Source organism: Bidens hawaiensis, unplaced genomic scaffold (assembly GCF_021521415.1).
Source record: "Bidens hawaiensis isolate Kalapana, Puna unplaced genomic scaffold, B.hawaiensis_p1.1 tig00057662_1, whole genome shotgun sequence".
In the NCBI taxonomy this organism is placed as follows: Eukaryota; Viridiplantae; Streptophyta; class Magnoliopsida; order Asterales; family Asteraceae; genus Bidens; species Bidens hawaiensis.
In genome coordinates this window covers 35,148-54,077 of record NW_027500387.1, presented here as the reverse complement: position 1 = coordinate 54,077, position 18,930 = coordinate 35,148, and the positions used below count along the sequence as shown (strand labels likewise).

The 18,930-nt window shown below is 37.1% G+C and overlaps 2 pseudogenes; both read right to left on the bottom strand.

Moving 5' to 3' along the window:
* Window positions 1-8,188: 8,188 nt before the first annotated feature.
* LOC143601947 (ethylene-responsive transcription factor ERF026 pseudogene) lies at window positions 8,189-8,782 on the bottom strand (annotated as a pseudogene).
* A 2,942-nt stretch (window positions 8,783-11,724) lies between these two features.
* Window positions 11,725-12,287, bottom strand: LOC143601942 (ethylene-responsive transcription factor ERF025 pseudogene; annotated as a pseudogene).
* Window positions 12,288-18,930: the final 6,643 nt, after the last annotated feature.

The following is an 18,930-nucleotide window of genomic DNA, read 5'->3' as shown; positions in this document are numbered from 1 at the left end:
GCAGCAGCACTGTATACATTTCCAAACATCAATAATAGTAAATTATCATACTAAAAGATTGAAGCTTTATAATAACTTAAAACTAACATTTTGAATGATGCAAAGTTTATGAATACATCAGCAGTAGGGTGCGCAGCACAAGCTGATTCAAAGCTACAATACAGATGTAAAATAGTTTTTTATTAATTATTATGTTATCACAATCAGAAATATTTATGTAAAACATACGTTGAATGGACTGGTATGGCAATTTCCTCTTGGCCAAAAAATTAATTTCTGAAATCCCTCGGCACCGGGGTTGATGATGCCAGCAACTGAAGGTGTTTCCCTACCTTAAAACATTAATAAAAATTGTGTGATTAAGTAATTAAAGTTTAATAAAAGATGAATGATAGTTAGGAATATGTAACACAACACAAAGGAAGTCAAAATCAAGCATCCGTTGAATCGGTAACTGCTTATAGTTATAGAACAATGCTTGTGTCGTACGGGAGAATATAATAAATTCAATACCATATACGTAAATACAACTAATTAAAGTACTAAATCGTCGTCAAGATAATCTGAATCAAGGTTTGGGAACCAATTTCCAGCCATTTTTTTTTAAAAAGTTGAGAAGATGAATTGATTTTGGGTGAAGGTTTGAAGTTTTGGTATAAAAATGGGTGAAATGGGGTATAATTATATAGGAAAAATAAATTTTTTTTTTGGTTTGTTCGGCTCCCAACGGTCAAAAAACCATCAAAAGTTGTGCAGCCCTCTCTCTTCTCCCGCTAACCGGCTCACACCTGCATTGTTTTTCGCTAGCGCCCTGGTGGTGTGGTGTTAGCGCCTGTGGGCGCGAGCGGAGGGGCTCTAGCGCCCCCGTTGAAGCCCCACACCCCCTAAGAGCAATTTTCTATCCTCAACCATCAATTCAATTGCCAAAGTTTCTACTAAAATATAATAATGCCAACAACACATATCAATCACCACAGGGCTTACAAAAGTCAATTCATGGTAGATAGAAAACATATCAAGTTACAATACAACTGTAAAATGACTAACATCTAATTGAACAACATTGTTCTAAGTGAATTAATTACTATAGAGGAGGGAATTGCAATGTTACCTGCTAATAAGCAGCAAAGGAACAGGGAAGATAAATGTTCAGAAGAGAAATTGAAGAACCGATCTGAATCAGAAGCACATGTAATCGGAGAAGGAAGAACGCAAATAGCAATTAGCAGCGGCGACGGCGGTGGCTGTTGAGACATCAAGGGTAAACGTTAAACACAAAGAATACGGTGATGGGAGCAGGAGATAATTAGGGTTTGATGAAAACAAAAACAATAATGAAAAAACTCGACCTCTACTGGATTAAACCGAATGAGATATCATTTTATGAAAATGGGTTAAATGGCTAAGAAGATGACAGTACTTATATTTATTAGTGTGTGTATATATATATATATACAGTGTGTGTATATATATATATATACACACACTAGTATGTATTGATTTAATTTTTTATCATATCATTACATTTTCCTGTATTTATTAAAATGTTGATAGGCTTTTCATACGAATCGATAATTTTGGATAAACGTTTTGATTTTTATTTGTTGATAGTCCCTTTTTCTCATTTAAAGATTATTTTAATAATAACTTATTAGAGAATTCCATTGAGAATTTTGATGTTTAAGATTGTTGTACTTTTATAGAGAATTTCATTGCTACGGACATTGTTCTTAATTGGAGGAATAGCGGTATATGTGTGTGTGTGTTTGACTTGTCTAGTCACTCTATTTATGTTAACGAATATGTCTAATAATTGATAATTCATTTCAATTATTTTTTTCTCCAAATACTTTTAGTCGAATCTTAACATTGGAGTCGTAAATTAAAAAAAATTTAAGCCGTAATGAATCCCTCATTAATGGCTTCGTTCCTACCAGTGAGTAAAGGGATCACTGATTGAGTTAATCTCTCTCTTTCCCTCTCTCTTCCATCACAAACAGACAACGTCGTTGATTTCAGTCACAGATGACAGATCCGTGGATGTGAGGTTTTATTTGTGGGGCCATCCCAAATTTCGGTTCATCACGATTGCCAGTGATAGCAGTTATGCTCCGGTGGTGGTGAAGATTGCAAATGCACATGTGGTGTGTTTGTGTTCATCGAGGTTGTCGACGATGTTAGCTTGCTTGTACCATAAATTTTGTATGAAAAAAAAAAGTTGGCGTGGCTAATAAAGTGACATGTGAACCAATTGGATTATGACTATGTTCATATCTCAAGAACACAAATACGACATTTGATCACAAACTATTAAATCAATGAACGTATCAATTAATTTAATATACCTCTTAAATCTTTTACGATTCACCCCTTTTGATCGACCTTCACATATTAACCAACTAGGTTAACCTTCAATAATATAACGACATGGCACTTTGTGTAGGGACTTAACGTATATAAATTTATATTAAAGATGAAAATCATATGTGTGACATTGATATTAATTGTAATTTGTAGCAATTATACATGTTATTATTGATGACGCAATCATAATAAGTAGGAAAATTATAATCCCACCTTTTGTGTATTGGCCGATAATAATACCACCTTTAAAAATCACTATCAATGATCCCACATTTTAACTATTTTTGTCTCACTGGTCCTCCGTTAAAAAATACTTAACGTCGTTATGTTTTTTCCTTAGTTTCAAACCGATGTCTTAGGGCTTTTGATCGGAAGAACGATATGAGCTGACTGATGTAAAACTTATTTCGAAACGATGATTCAAAAGGCTTGATTTTTGTTAATTGGAAATTCAAGCACTCGAATTGAAACATTGTTTTGTCGTTTTGATCACCATTTCGAGATAAGTTTTACATCGGTCGACTCGTATCGTTCTTCCGATCAAAAGCCCTAAAACATTGGTTTGAAACTAGGGAAAACACATAACGACGTTAAGTATTTTTTAACGGAGGACCAGTGACACAAAAATAGTTAAAAGGTGGAACCATTGCAAGTGATTTTTAAATATGAGATTATTATCGGCCAATACACAAAAGGTGGGATTATTTATTTCTAATTTTCCTAATAAGTATGTAATGAAACAACCTAATAATAATAATAACAAAATACAAATATGCAAATACTTATAAAGTGTCATAATTGAAAATCAGCAAATACGAACATAAATTAACAACGCAAATTTATAAAAAAAAAACATAATAATAATAACAAATTGTTTTTCACTGTTTTCATGCTAAAAAGTATTTATTTGAACCTACAGTTTCGTAAAAGTTCTGTAAAAACATTCAAGAATTTGAATTTATAAGTGTTTGCTGATATTTGTATTTGTATTTGTATTTGAACCTACAGTTCTATAAAAGTAACATTCAACCTAAAAGTATTCCAGAAGATGCTCTCTCGTAATTGTTAAGCTTGTGAAATAATAAAATTGTGGTGTTAATCTTGTAGACATGTTAAAAAGTATTTGTATTTGTATTTGTATTTGTATTTGTATTTGAATCTGAATTTATTATTATTATTATTATTATTATTATTGCAAAAATCTTATTAAAACTTTTGGTGTAATGAGACAAAACAAAACTATAAAAAGTATACTTTTGGTTAGTTGCTAACTTGTTGGGTGGGGATGAAGAGGCAAGACGGGGCATGAAAAGCACGTGAATCATGTGCCGATATCTAAATGGATCACGTGCTTATACCAGTGTGTCCCCAGTCCATTTCCAGGTAGATTTTTGTAACTAGACTCTTCCAGCAACTTGCAAGTTGACATGACGACCAATAAAATAATTTTAATTTAAGGCATACAATGTGACTCGATTTGATTTAGCAATACACAGCCGACTTTATAAAATCTTTAACCTCAATGAACCATTTTTTAGTTTGTGTTTTGTCACCGTTTGAACTCTGGGGTGAGAGTTCAAATCTTGTTGTGGATATTTCGCGTGTTAAAATTTTAAAAGTGTGTTGTTATTTAAATAAAAAGGCACAAATTTTCAATATATTTATATCTTAAATAAAATATTAAATAGTTGAAGATGTATATATACATTATCTTTTGCATTTATTATACATATATATGCTTTTAGTAGTTACAAATAAATTTATAATTATTTTATTTATAAGCTGATAAATGACGTTATGACGATTGTTTATTATTATTTTTAACAATACATACAAATTGTATATTCATCCTGATGATTTAAATTATTTTTAAAAATCAATAATGAGATTTAATTGCTTTATAAACTTTTTATTGAGAAAGAATTTCATGAAAGGAGTTGGAGGTAAAAGCAAATTAAGAGATGCCATCGTGTAGCTTGCCTAATAGAGATACTTGTCTCTTAGTAAAGAAGTCTTAGGTTCAAATCTAGACAAAAACGTAACTAAATGATCTCTGTTAAGTGTTAAAAGGAATAAATTAGGAGTAACATTTGCTTTAAAAAAAACAAAACAATAAATACCATTACACTTATATTAGATTATTCTTTTTTGTTTTTAATGTAATATATAAATTTTATACCTTAAATGCATCTCAATATTAAATGTCTAGATAGTTACCATTCAATAAATTTATATTTTTTGAAATGTAAACTAAATGACTAACTATATGATTAATTATGAATCTTTATTATAGTTTTTGCTCCACAAGGAACCAAAACAACTTTTTTTTTTAAATATTCTTGTGAGTTAACTAAAACCATATATTTAAAAATATAAGATAATCAAAAAAATATATACATATCAAGTGACATTATCATCTCTTGCATTATGGGGCGCATTTTCCTTTTCGTCGATGTTTTTTTATAACGCGTCGATATAAAAATGTGGTTTACTCAATTTCCCATTCATAGGCTCGATATCTGATGCTAGACTGTCGCTATATAGTCAAAAACAACTAAATCAGTGTTCCCAATCACCTAAGCGAGCTAGGGTAAGTAGGGTGTCGAATCACGAGGAGTATGTGATCAGTGTAGAGTGAAACCGATTCCTAACATTATGAAGTAAAATCTTAACAAAGTGCTGATCACACTAGCAAAAAAGTTGGTTTTAATATCAAACAAGTAATGCAAGCAAGATTCAATCAAGTAAACAAAGACAAATCACACCCGAGAATCCAAGTAAGCAAACTAACAGCAAACTCATGCACATAACAGATAAACTATCTTGTGTCAACTATAGACTGACTAACTGGTTAAACCTTAGGCATCCACGCTCGCTAACACACGGCACTGGTTATCAAACGGTCCCTCCCAGTGTGACTCAACTAAGGGCAAACGTATGCTTTCTCACAATTAACAGGTCAAAACAATCCTATAAGCAATTATCATAGCAACTGGCACACTAATCGTTCCGATCGAAATAAACCTAAACTGACATTGTGCACAATAATACTAGACATCAATACTTATAGATTAACATCAAGATAATTACAATCAATCGTTCTAGTACATGAGAAATAACTGACAGATTACAAACTATACATCCCGGGTATGACTCGAAGGGTCTAGCCGTGTCTCGGCATCTGTCGGTCTTCGGTTATGATGTTATAGAACATGTAGATGACCTTGAGATGAATGGGAGTGATGGTGGACAGCTATTCTCCTCAAAAAATGCTCTGGAAACTCGACGGAATGTGAAGAATCCCGTCTAGGGTCGTCAAAATGTATTATAAAACAAAACCCTAACTTTCACGATTTTGGGGATCATCGCATAGCGCGATGGTCTCCTCTTCTGGTCCATCGCGCTACGCGATGGACCAAAGTCAACGCAGATCATTTATAGGGCATCGCGTAGCGCGATGCCCCACCTTCAACACCCATCGCGCTACGCGATGGGTCACTTCACTCAGCAAATTCATAAAATTGTCTTGGTAAGCGTGCTGGACATCCCGGGTCTTCATTCCATGCTCGTACAGGTTCAAATTAATCGCGTTAAGTACCTGTGACCTGAAACACAATAAACATGTATGAAGTACCAAAGTTCCTAAACTAAACGAGTAAAACGACTAAGTTAACAAACTAAAATATATACAAATAAACCGAACATCGATATCTATATTAGCAGTAGGAGGCTAGGAGTAATATACTAATTTGGAGTTTGTGCAAGATCTCTTCAATCTCCGTCTGATCATTCTTTTCCTTTAACATGTGCAACTTGTCTTGTGTTTGTTCGGGCACACTCATAAAACTTTTCACTAGTAACCATCTTCTTGTCTTGTGTTTGTTCGGGCACACTCATAAAACTTGGCATCATTCTTTCAACCTCTCGCCTAGATGGCCACACCATTACGTTGTCTGTGCCTTGATCGTTTAAACCATCGCAAACGATCATGCTTGCTTTCACTTCGCATAACACACTTAGGGATTGTAGCCTCTTGATCAAAGCTAATCTTCTTTTCTCGAGGGTAGACCTTCTTATTCTTTCATTAAGAATCCTAGCAAGTTTCATCCTAACCCTTGCCATATATTTTGGTTCTTGGTTGGTTATATAAGATGATTTTGGGGGGTATATATAAGAAGTACAAATGGGTACTGAAACATGTGAGTAAAGGCTTTGTTGGAATAAAAATACCGGGCATTTAATTCTATAATAGTTTCTTAGTCATGCATGAGATGTCATACTTTGACTATAATATTAATTGCAATAGTTTGTATGACCATTTTAAATATTTTCATCATGATTATAAAACAAGTATTAAAACTACTAAATAAATCACTCTAAATACCACATTCATCTATATCAAATTTGACTAAAGGCACGCTGGTCCACCGGTAGCTTGATGATTTTTTTTTGAAGGTTGCAGATTCAAGTATCGGATGGAGAAATTTGTTTCGGGTTGAAACAAAGTTTTTATTTTCAGTTGTGGGTTTCCTTATGGATGATAGAACAGGTCACCACATTCTATTATTCGAGTGAAAGAGTGATCCATTTGTTAGGGTGATTTGGGGTCTCTGAATCTTTGTTAAAAAAATCTATATTGCTATAAATATCAACATATTCACTTGGAGACTTTTGCTTGATAGTGATTTGGGGTCTCTGAATCTTTGTTAAAAAAATCTATATTGCTATAAATATCAACATATTCACTTGGAGACTTTTGCTTGATAGACTACTGACACGGGTTAACCTTTATAATAAAGGCTTCGATAATACTTTCATCATGTGTCCGTTTTGTGTTTCCGAAATTGAAACAATGGATCATCTTTTTGGTATGTGTCATATTGCTATGCGAGTTTGGAGATCAATCATGATATAATATTGATACAACAAAATTACGTTGCAAGTTCAAGTCATACGATTGTTAACGTATTACTTATATATCGGTTTTTATTTGTTTAAAGCAGATCAACGTGTGAAACAAAAAAAAATATGTTAAAAACAAAAAAAAATAATAAAATTAAATTGTCTAAATTAACCGGGTTGACAAAAAAAGAAGTGTATGACTCTCGGTTCCTACCAATCCATATCCAATATAAAAACACTCACAACAATAAGCCTTTATAAACCGTCTCATCAGCTCCATCTTAGAATCCAAAATATTCTAGAAAAACCATTTTTCGTTCTCATTTCAACTCTTTCCTACAAAGAGTTACAATACAACCATTCAAATCAACAATGTGTGTCCAAATTAGTTCCGAAGTACAACACCAAAGCCATGGTAAGAATTCTTTCACACAAACAAAAACCCTCAATTAGTGTTTATTGAACCATTACAAACTTAAAGATTAATTCCAACACATTATTGTGAAAAACACAAGTCACACAATTCACATACACCAACTGAAATCATAACTATAAGAATTAATATTAAATTTTCAATTCCATCCACAAACAAAATAACTAGTTATTTATACACACAACACAACACTACTTTATATTAATATCCATTGATCAGCCGGCCTTCTTATTTATTCAAAATGCACATCAACTACATCCAAGAAGTAGGATATGCATATTTATTACACAATACTTTTAAATAAAGCCACTTCCAAACTTTGTTACAACTTGGTGACTTATAATATATGCCACCAATGAAATCCAACATCTTAATAGTTAATACACACAATTTATTTTGGGACAAATTAAAGCACACTTATAATTATACATTTTCACACACATGCATCATATGCTTACCGGCTGATCATACATTCATACTAAGCTTGATTCAGTAGTCCCAGAGATTACCTCCACCGGAACCATCTCCATCGTCCGGTGGGGGAGCGTTCATCCTCGGCGGGGTAAGCAGCATTCCCTCTGCCATGTCCGACAACATATTCGGCATGCCAAATACCTCTTCATCGTCCATAAACTCTCCAGCATTCGCAGTTGAGCTCCCACCGCCAATTTCATTAGCTGGATTTCGAGCTGCGGCTGCACTGGCAGCCGCAGCTCGAATATCATCTGCAGTGGGAGACTGTGGGAGAGTAATGGGGAGAACGGAGTCAGGAAAGTTCAGCACCGCATACGATCCTTTCAAAGCCAATGCAGCCACATCATAAGCTGCGGCCGCCATTTCTGGCGTGGGGTATGTACCGAGCCAAATACGTGTGGACTTATTTGGTTCGCGGATTTCAGAAACCCATTTTCCACCTCGGCATCGTATGCCGTGGAAAATGGGGTGTCTGCCGGAACCAGTAGAGGAACCAGCAGAAGTTCTACTAGTTCCACCTCTATTGGTTCCGGCAGTTAGAGCAGGAGTAGGAGTAGGAGGAGGATTAGTATTATCATTTGTGGAGTTACGGCGTCTACGATTTGCCATGCAAGATTTGGAGGCATGTGTGGGTTGTTATAGACCAATAGATTTGATTTGTGGCCAAGAAGTGGTTGGGGTGCCGTGGGTCTTTAACTGGAAATTAACATGATTATGCGTGGGGATGTCGCGGATCTATTTTCTTTTTTTTGAGTAAGACAAAGCTTCTAGGAAGAAGAAACTAGACATACTGTTTCTAAAAAGGTACATATAAACCCCTTTACTATGTGAATATGAAATTTTAGGTAAACAAAAGGTAGGGGTGTAAACCAGTAGAGTCGAACTCAGCTCGTTTTAAGTTTCTTTTCTTTTCTTTTCTTTTTCTTTATAGAGCTCTAATTACATGTTTATTGTTTATTAATTAATTAGTTTATATATATTCATTTTTATTTATTTTTCAGTTAAATTGTTTATATACAGCACATATTTTTTAGTTTAGTTTATTTTATATAACATTGGAAGGGGTTATCTTAAAAACAAATAGTTTTTTAGAAAAACTAGGAATAAATCATAGTTATTAAATCAGGGTAATCAATGGTTAAGATTTAAAATTACCAAAAAAGATATAGTTTCCAAGAATTGCTCTTTTACTAGTATAAACCACCATAGTTTTCTAGAATTGTTTTCACCAAAGGTTTTCATGTCATATGTCAAATATCTATTGGTTATTACTATTTATAGGAAACTTTTTATTTTTATTTGAACTATAATATATATAACATAATTTATATATATATATATATATGGGAAAGCTAACGTACAAATGAAATTAATGTGCTAATTGTGATAATCAAATGGAGTAATTACATAATTAGTTACATAATTACTCTACTTGATTCTCACAATTAGCACTTTAATTTTATTTGTCTTTGATCCGAACCCTATATATATATATATATATTCTATATATGTCATTTTTTTGTTGAAAGGCCAATAATATTAAAGAAGGAAAAGTGGCTATATATGTTAATATAAAACTAAATAAAAATAGGCTCGATAAATGAAACTCACTTGTGGGCTAGTGATAGGAGATTTGAGTTCTCTAATGAATATCCAAGTTCGATCTCCCACTTGTGACACTTTGTGTGGATGTTGACAATAAATGATTTGAGCTAGGCCTTGCGAGGTTATCAGTTCGAATTTTGAGCCCACCTAGGCTTTAGTCCCACCAATTATAACACAAAGAGTTCTGGTCTTGTGGTGGCACAACAACTGTCAAGTGGCAGCCGGCGGTATAATTCCCCAAGCCAAACTCTGAAGCTAGCATGAGCCAGGTTAAGACAGCATAGTATGGCCAGAGTGGGGCAACGAGGCTATCCAAATCTGAGAGTGCGATGGCCTAACACATAAAAAAATAGTCGTTCTAAAGAGAGATCAATCTCGCTTATTAAGCAAGCTAATTTTAAGGAGCTCAAGTCGAGTTCGTTATAGCTCAACTTAATCCAAGTTTTTAATAAGTTGATCTCTGATCCAAGTTTTTAATAAGTTGATCTCGAGGAGCATAGAGTCTTGGCTCATGTGCACTCATTGTCACATTGTAATCAATTTTAAAAATCTGAATAATCACATTCAGGCATATTTGTGGGGCAATGTAATGATCTATCTATGAAGTATGAGGGGTCTAAGATTTATTTCCTAAAGTGACTAACTGACTATTGGTAGCGTGCAATATGTGCGACTAGCTAATGACTATAATGCAATATAACTTTCTTAAGACATGTTCTGTTCACAAACGATTACAGTTTAACTCCACCCGTTTACACTCGTTCATAAATAGTTGGACATTTGTATCATAAGTTTCACATGTTTTATTCAATTTTGTGAAAGATTAAACATACAAAAAGGTTGGTGATTTCAATGAAAATGAAAGTAATGTTATTTTCTTCTGTTTGCCAGCTTACTTATATTATTTTATTTATAAATGATAACGACAATACTTCTAATTTTAAATTTCATCTTGATTTAATATGAGATAAGAAGAGTTAAACAAATAATTAGTTAATAAAATTTATTCTTAAATAAAAAAAGTTCATTGATGACATACTTGCTCAACAATTTATATTTGCGAGCATGACTTGAATTTTAAAGTTAGGGCTGGATATATGTTCTTTATTGATATGAAGTTTGAGCTCGAACATGGCTCGATGAGCCCGGTTCAAAATTAAGGAAAAAAAAGGCAGGGATTAAATATTCAAGCTAGCTAATTACCAACGAGTTCATCAAAGCTAGTATTTAGCTCAAATTTTTAATGTGCCCCCCTCGATTTAGCTTGAAATTATTAAAGTTGATTTCATACGGTAATTTTTTTCAAACGATGTACGTTGCGGTCATATCCTATTTGAATAAGCATGGTTACGTCTGTTTTCAAAGTCATCAATTTTTTAGATGACCTTGCATTTATACTCATGAAGTGTTGCGGTGGCCGGTCTAGTGGTATGGTAAATTGGGATGTAAAAGAAGTAGTCATTTAAAATAATTGGAACTGTTTTGTAATTTTATCTTATGAGTATTTCATTTAATCCTTTTGATTCTATAACCATAAATTAAGGTTTAATGTTCTCTTTTTTTTTTCTTTTTTTGTCATTTTATTATTAATAAGATGCGTATGTCCCATCTAGATTTGAAGTCTCAAAAACAAAAATTTGTTGCAAAATGCTACAAAATAAAATTAATTAAACCGATATCGATGATCAATCAATCAATCAACCAACCAACCAACTGGCCTTCTTATTTATATATAATGCAACATCTACTACTTTGAAGAACTAGGATATGCATATTTGTATATTTATTTTGATGATACATTTAACTTATATAGATGGTGAGTTATATACTTATATATGATCACCAATGTAAAAACAACTTCTTAACATATAGTTCTTTCAACCACAATAATAATAATACTTTTGCACACACATTATTTTGAGCTTCAATCTTTAGCTTGTCTTTGATCAGTAATCCCAAAGATTCCATCCACTGGAGCTATCGGCGTACTTGTCCGTCGAAAAAGAGCTCATTCTTGGCGGGCTTAGCAGCATTCCTTCCGCCATGTCCGTTAACATATTCGGCATGCCAAATACCACTTCATCGTCCATAAACTCTCCCGGAGTGGCACTTAAGCCCCCACCGCCAATTTCATTCACTGGATGTCGTGCTGCGGCCGCAATTTGCGCACTACTATCATCAGCGGTGGGACACCCGGGAAGAGTATTATGGAGAACCGAGTCAGGAAAGTTTATACCACATACGTTCCTTTCAAAGCCAATGCGGCTACATCGTAAACAGCAGCCGCCATTTCGGGTGTCAAAAATGTGCCGAGCCAAATGCGGGTGGATGTGTTTGGCTCGCGGATTTCTTACACCCATTTACCATATCGGCATCTGATGCCGTGGTAAACAGGGTGACAGCCGGAACCAGCTAAACTGGTTCTGCTGGTTCCGGCCATAGGAGCAGGAACATGAGGGTTGTTATCGTTTGTGGATGGTAAGGAGTTACGACATCGATGATTAGCCATGCAAGGTTATGGGTTGGTGTATGTGTGTAGTTGTAGGCCAATAGATTTGGTTGTTGACTTGACCCATAAGTGGTTGGGTCTTTAAGTGTAAACATTATGAGTGCGTGGCGGTTTCGCGGATGCTATTTTTAGTATATATACAAGACATTTAAAGAAAGTTTATTAAGGATATAAATATTTGACCATCTAGTTCCAAAGAAGTGCATATCAAATTGTACCTTAATCGTATCTAATGGCCATTCTGGTAGACTTCGATGCTTAAGTTTAGGTTTTGGTTTGATAAAAATTCTATGATTGTTTTAGCTATTACATATGGGCTTAAAATGGTACACATGGTTGTGCATAGTTTTGATCATCTAGCTCTAAGGTTTAAGTCAATTTGAGGTGGTCTGGCTCAGTAAAACCATAATAAAGCATGGTAAGGCGGCTTCAAAGCTTTGATGTGCGAGTTCCATTTAATCAGATAAACTAATGAAATTGTCACGCCTTATTTGTCCCGGTAAGTATTAGGGCATGGATTTAAGTGGATACCAATATCGACGATCGCGGTTTTTGTGTTATTTGTTGATAATAAAAATAAGTTAATTAATTAGTAAAAACAGTTTTCGGTTCTTATTTCATTGTACATATTTTTCGGGACAAAAAATGATAAGTGTGGGAATGTGACGTAGGCTGTCGTGGTCTACTCAAAAACAATTAATTAAACACTTAAATACCTATAATAAGTATATGTAAGTAATGTGACATCTGCCCTGATCCGACCCGACCCAGGTACCCGTTCCTCTGACCCGATCTCTTTCTTTTATGATTTAGTATTTATTTATACTTATATTTTACTTTTAATAATAATAATATATATTTCCTTCCCGCCTCTTTCTCTCTCTTTTTCTTTCCGCCGTCCCGTCCCTCTCCTTCTCTCTTTCCGCCTTCTTTTCCCTCTTGTCGCCGTCCCGCCCTTAAGCCTTGTTTCCCTCTCTTCTAACTCTCTTGTTCCTTCCCGCCTAAGGTTGTCTGCGCAGACTCCTTACAAGGAATCCTGCGTGAAGACCATCTGTTTCAACGATACGCGAGACGAACTCTTCTCGCAGCGCGCGAAGAATTATAGTTCTTCCCGCGGCGCGCTAGGAATTCTAGTTCCTCCCGCGGCGCGCTAAGAAATATGACTCTTCCCGCGACGCGCTTAGAAATGCAGTTCTTTCCGTGACGCGTTAAGGTTGTTTCTGTCTGCCTTCGCGCTCGCGCTCTCTTGACCTTCTGTGTCTGCCTTCGCGCCTTAGCCTTCTCGCGCTGAACCCTTTGAGTTTTCTTCTGTTGAATCTAGCCGTTTGCTCTTGTGTTGTCTTATCTTTTGTGCTGTTGACCTAATCTGCTTTATGTCTGAATAGTTACTTTCGGCGCAGCATGCGTACCAACCCCATTGGTTGGTAGAAAAAGTGACTGACATTATCTTTTGAGATCTGCTTTTGCCATGCTTGACCAGTACCTTTATCTGACCCGCCCATGCCTTTTTACTGTTCCCTGACAGCTTTATCTTGCCTCTGCAGCTGCCATATCTTTCCATATCTTTTGCTTTTGTTTTCTTATGCTTTTGATATCTTTTGCTTGATCCTGTTAAAGATCTTTTCCCCTTTTTCTGGATTTATGTCTCCTAGGGTTTCTCTATAAATAATAATAATATTTTCATAACACTTCACACACAAAACACTTAATCTCTCTTATTTTCTCTTGCTCCTTGCTCTCTCTGCCGCCTCCTCTCTGCCTCCGTCGTCCTCTCCGTTCTGCCTTGCCTTTCCGGTAATATATATATATAATAATAATTTGTTTAATTTACTTAGTAATTATGCTAACTTATAATCGAGACTTAAAACCAATCGTTAAAACAATAATCTTTAATTATAGGTTAACTTGTGCTTGTTTAAAGTTGATTCTTGCTTTATCTTACACCGCATCGTTTATCAAGTGAGTAATCTCGTACCTAATCCCTTTTTGCTTTTAATGTTTTGGGATGTTCATGTGTTCATACAAACTTAGAGTCTTAAACTTGTTTATGAACTTTAGTCGCGCAGTATCCCATGTGTTGAGGACGTAGACTTGGCTGTTTATTTGTATGTGTGGATCATTAACCGTATTGACGGTCTATTCCGCAGTTTTCATGGTACCATTAGATGAACACGGGAGAACTATCGTTTATGATTTTCTCTTTTGTATACACATGCACAGTTAGTCTTGTTTGTGAGCTCAATTGTGAGCACTGGCAGTCTTGTCTCTTAGAGTTGGTCCCGATCAGATTACACCCTTGTTGAAAACCAGACATACACATGTTGCGCGCAGATTTATTGTTATCTATGTATTATATTAAACTTGATTTCTCACCAGCACGCAAGTGTTTGACGTTTATTTTAACACATGTTCAGGTTTGCAGTAGCTGTTTTGGAGCTTGTGGACACATAGGACGTTTTTACTTTTGGACCTAGATTAAAATGTATCAAGACAAGTTATTGCTGTTCAAATATTATGATTTATAATATATTGATTTATGTTGGTTTATTTATATCTTATGTATACGTTGCGCATGCGTGAATGAATATATTTATTAAATATTGACACCCAATAGTGTCACGAGTAATGAAACAATATGTGGCGCCCCGATGTATAATCCGCCTTTGGTCGGGGTGTTACAGATTGGTATCAGAGCTCGTTGACTTTAGGATAGGTGGTTAGACGTAACGGCCTAGAATACCTAAGAGTCCCTTCTCGCGCATGAGAGAAATCTCATGTTTGCGCGCTTATTGTTAATTACTCGTTATTTATGAATATGCTCGCGCTTGCGCAGTATATGATTTTATGTTTTATTTCGCGATATTTCGATTTTTGTTAAATTTCGATTTTTATTGATTTTACTTACATATTCGTTTGTTGGATTTGAAAATCCGAAAAGTCATGGTGATACATGAATAGTTGATTTTCAATTTCCATTTACGATTATGTTCTGAGGTTGGAGACTTGAAAAGTCATGGTGATACATGAATTGTCAACCTCCAATACTCATTTTCTTGTATGTTTTATATTGAAGATTGAAAAGTCATGGTGATACATGAATCGTCAATCTCCAATACCCGTTTGCTCGTATATTTTAAATTGGGAATTCGGAAAGTCATGGTGATACATGAATTGTCGATTCTTGATTCGAATTTGTTACCTTTATTAAGTCTGCATTTAGGGTCATTTATTTTACTTTAACTTTTGATAGTATCTAACTCCGTGAAACCAAGCTTTTCGAGGTTAAACTTTGTGCTAAAACCAAGATATTAACTAAAATTAAAACTTTTATAGAATGCCTCCGCTATCTCGCCGATTTCAGAGAAGAGAAGCCTCGCGCATGCGTAGACAGCAACGTTCCCAGGAAATGGCCGCCGCAATAGCCCAAGCCTTGAGCCAAAACAATACCAATACCTCCAGTTATAACATTAAGTCCTTTAACGCGGGTAACCCTCCAAAGTTCACAGGTCTTGAAGGAGCCACCGTGATGCTCCAGTGGCTTGAGAAAATAGAAAACACTTTCCTCCACACCCAATGCCCCTCAGACAGACGAACCCTGTATGCTTCCAGTGTCCTGGAATCTAGAGCGCTTACATGGTGGAATGGAGTAGCTCATGCGCGTGGCGCAGAGGCTGCTTCTAGCATGACATGGGAGGAATTCAAGGAAATTCTTACGCGAGAATTCTGCCCTCCCAACGAAGTTAAGCGCCTGGAGGAGGAATTTTGGAATCTTAAGCAGTACAGCGGTGAAGCGCGCGAGTACGCGACGCGCTTCCATGAACTAAGCCTGCTTGTCCCTCACCTTGTTACCCCTTCCCGCCGAGCCATAGAGAAATTCCTTGGGGGTCTCCCCATGGAAATTCAAGATTCTGTATGGGCCAGAAACCCAGTAACCCTCTCTGACGCCATTGAGTTGGCCGCTGTGCTCAGCGACAACCATGTCAGAGCAGGAACCCTGTTCCTGCGGGGAACAGAAAAGACCAAACCCACCAAGACTGTCCCTGAACCAACAGAAACCAAACCAGAACCCTCAAACCGTAACAACCTCAAGCGCAGGCGCAAAGCCTATGCGCTTACCAACCCGCCCGTTGTCCAGCAACCCGCATACCAACCTCCAGTTCATGCGCCTAACCCTCTGTCAGCCTACCCAACACCTCCTATAGTCCACAACTATGCCTTAACCAATCCCGCACTCCCTGCCCCTCCACCTAAGAAACCTTACACAGGAAACCATCCCTTTTGCCCAACCTGTAGATTTCACCACCTAACCCAAACCCCGTGTCGACTTTGTACCCGATGTGGCCGTACTGGTCACACTGCTGAGAACTGTAGAGTCCTTCTCGCCAATCCAATTGCGCCAACACCACCAGTCTACCCGCAGAACCCACAACCAACCTACCAAAACCCACGACCCAGAACGTGCTTTAACTGCGGTGATCCTAGTCATTTCCGGAACGCGTGCCCGAGACTACAAGTTCAGATTACACAAGCGAATCCGGTAAACCAGATTTCGAACCAAGTGACGCGTGGACGAGCTTTTAACATAACCGCGCACCAAGCGCAAGCGAATAATGACGTAGTTAATGGTACATTTTTGCTTAACGGATTTTATGCTTCTATGCTTTTTGATACTGGCGCCGATCGAAGTTTTATCTCTCGCGCCTTCGAGCAGAAGCTTGCGCGACCGCGCAGCGATTTAAAAGAGGATTTTTCAGTTGAATTGGCTAACGGTGAAACTGTTTTAATTAACTCGATGATTAAAGATTGTACGCTTAACCTTAACGAAAACGATTTTCTGATTGACCTCATCCCCATGCCTCTTGGAAGCTTTGATGTTATCATTGGTATGGACTGGCTTTCGAAGAATCGCGCTGAAGTTATTTGCGCCAAGAAATTGATTCGCATACCTCGAGAAAATGATGATCTTCACATTTACGGCGAAAAACCCTCCAGTGGTCTTAAACTTATGTCTTGCGCCGAAGCCCAAAGACTCATGCGAAAGAAGTGTATTGCATTTCTAGCCCATGTGGTTAAACCTGCTGAAGAGAAGAAGCTTCGCGATATCCCAGTTGTGCGTGATTTCCCTGAAGTTTTTCCTGATGATCTTCCTGGTATCCCTCCCGCTCGTGAAGTCGAGTTCCGTATTGATCTTGTCCCTGGTGCTTCACCCGTAGCTAAGTCTCCTTATCGTCTTGCACCCGCTGAGATGCAAGAATTGGCAAGCCAACTTCAAGAGTTGACTGCTAAAGGATTCATTCGCCCTAGCTCTTCGCCCTGGGGTGCTCCGGTGTTGTTCGTTAAAAAGAAAGATGGATCGTTTCGCATGTGTATTGATTACCGCGAGTTGAACAAACTCACCATTAAGAACCGGTATCCCTTACCGCGTAATGACGACCTCTTTGATCAACTCCAAGGTGCCTCTTGTTTCTCGAAGATTGATCTCCGCTCTGGCTATCACCAGTTGCGCATCCGCGATGAAGATGTTCCGAAGACTGCTTTTCGAACTCGTTATGGCCACTTTGAATTCTTGGTCATGTCCTTCGGTCTAACCAACGCACCCGCCGTTTTCATGGATCTAATGAATCGGGTGTGTAGGCCTTTCTTGGATAAATTCGTGATTGTATTTATCGATGATGTTCTGGTGTATTCTAAGACCAAGGCCGAGCATGAGCAACATCTTCGGTTGGTGTTGCAAAAGCTTAAAGCTGAGCAACTCTATGCTAAGCTTTCCAAGTGTGAATTCTGGTCTGATGAAGTACAGTTTCTTGGCCATGTTGTTAACAAGATGGGTATTCATGTCGACCCATCCAAGATTGAAGCAATCAAGAACTGGATTACGCCATCCTCTCCTTCTGAGATCCGTTCCTTTCTGGGCTTAGCTGGTTATTACCGGCGTTTCATTTCGAACTTCTCAAAGATCGCTTTGCCTTTAACAGCTCTAACGCACAAAGGTAAACCGTATATTTGGGGCTCGAAGCAAGAAGAAGCCTTTCTAACGCTCAAGCGTTTGTTGTGTGAAGCTCCTGTTCTTGCGCTACCTGAGGGTAATGATGATTTTGTCGTGTACTGCGATGCCTCCAACCAAGGTCTCGGTTGTGTTCTTATGCAACGAGGCAAGGTTATCGCTTACGCATCAAGGCAACTTAAGGTTCATGAAAAGAATTATACAACTCACGATCTCGAACTTGGTGCAGTTGTTTTTGCCTTGAAGATCTGGAGACACTACCTTTATGGCACTAAGTGTATCCTCTACACCGACCATAAAAGCCTTCAGCATATCTTTGATCAGAAGGAACTTAACATGAGGCAACGCCGATGGAACGAACTCATCAGCGATTACGATTGTGAGATCCGGTATCATCCTGGTAAGGCTAATGTGGTAGCCGATGCGCTCAGCCGAAAACCCTGCCAGCTTAACTGTATCTTGCCGCGCACCCAGCTTCACTTCGCGCCGATCCAAAGCAACCTTGAATCGCGTATTCGTGACGCGCAGCGCGCATCCATCAGTAATGGTAGCCTTCGCGCCGAGTTAGCGTGTGGCGCGGAAGCGCATTTTGTGCCCAATCTAAGTGGAATTCTCTGCTATCTTAATCGCATCTGGATT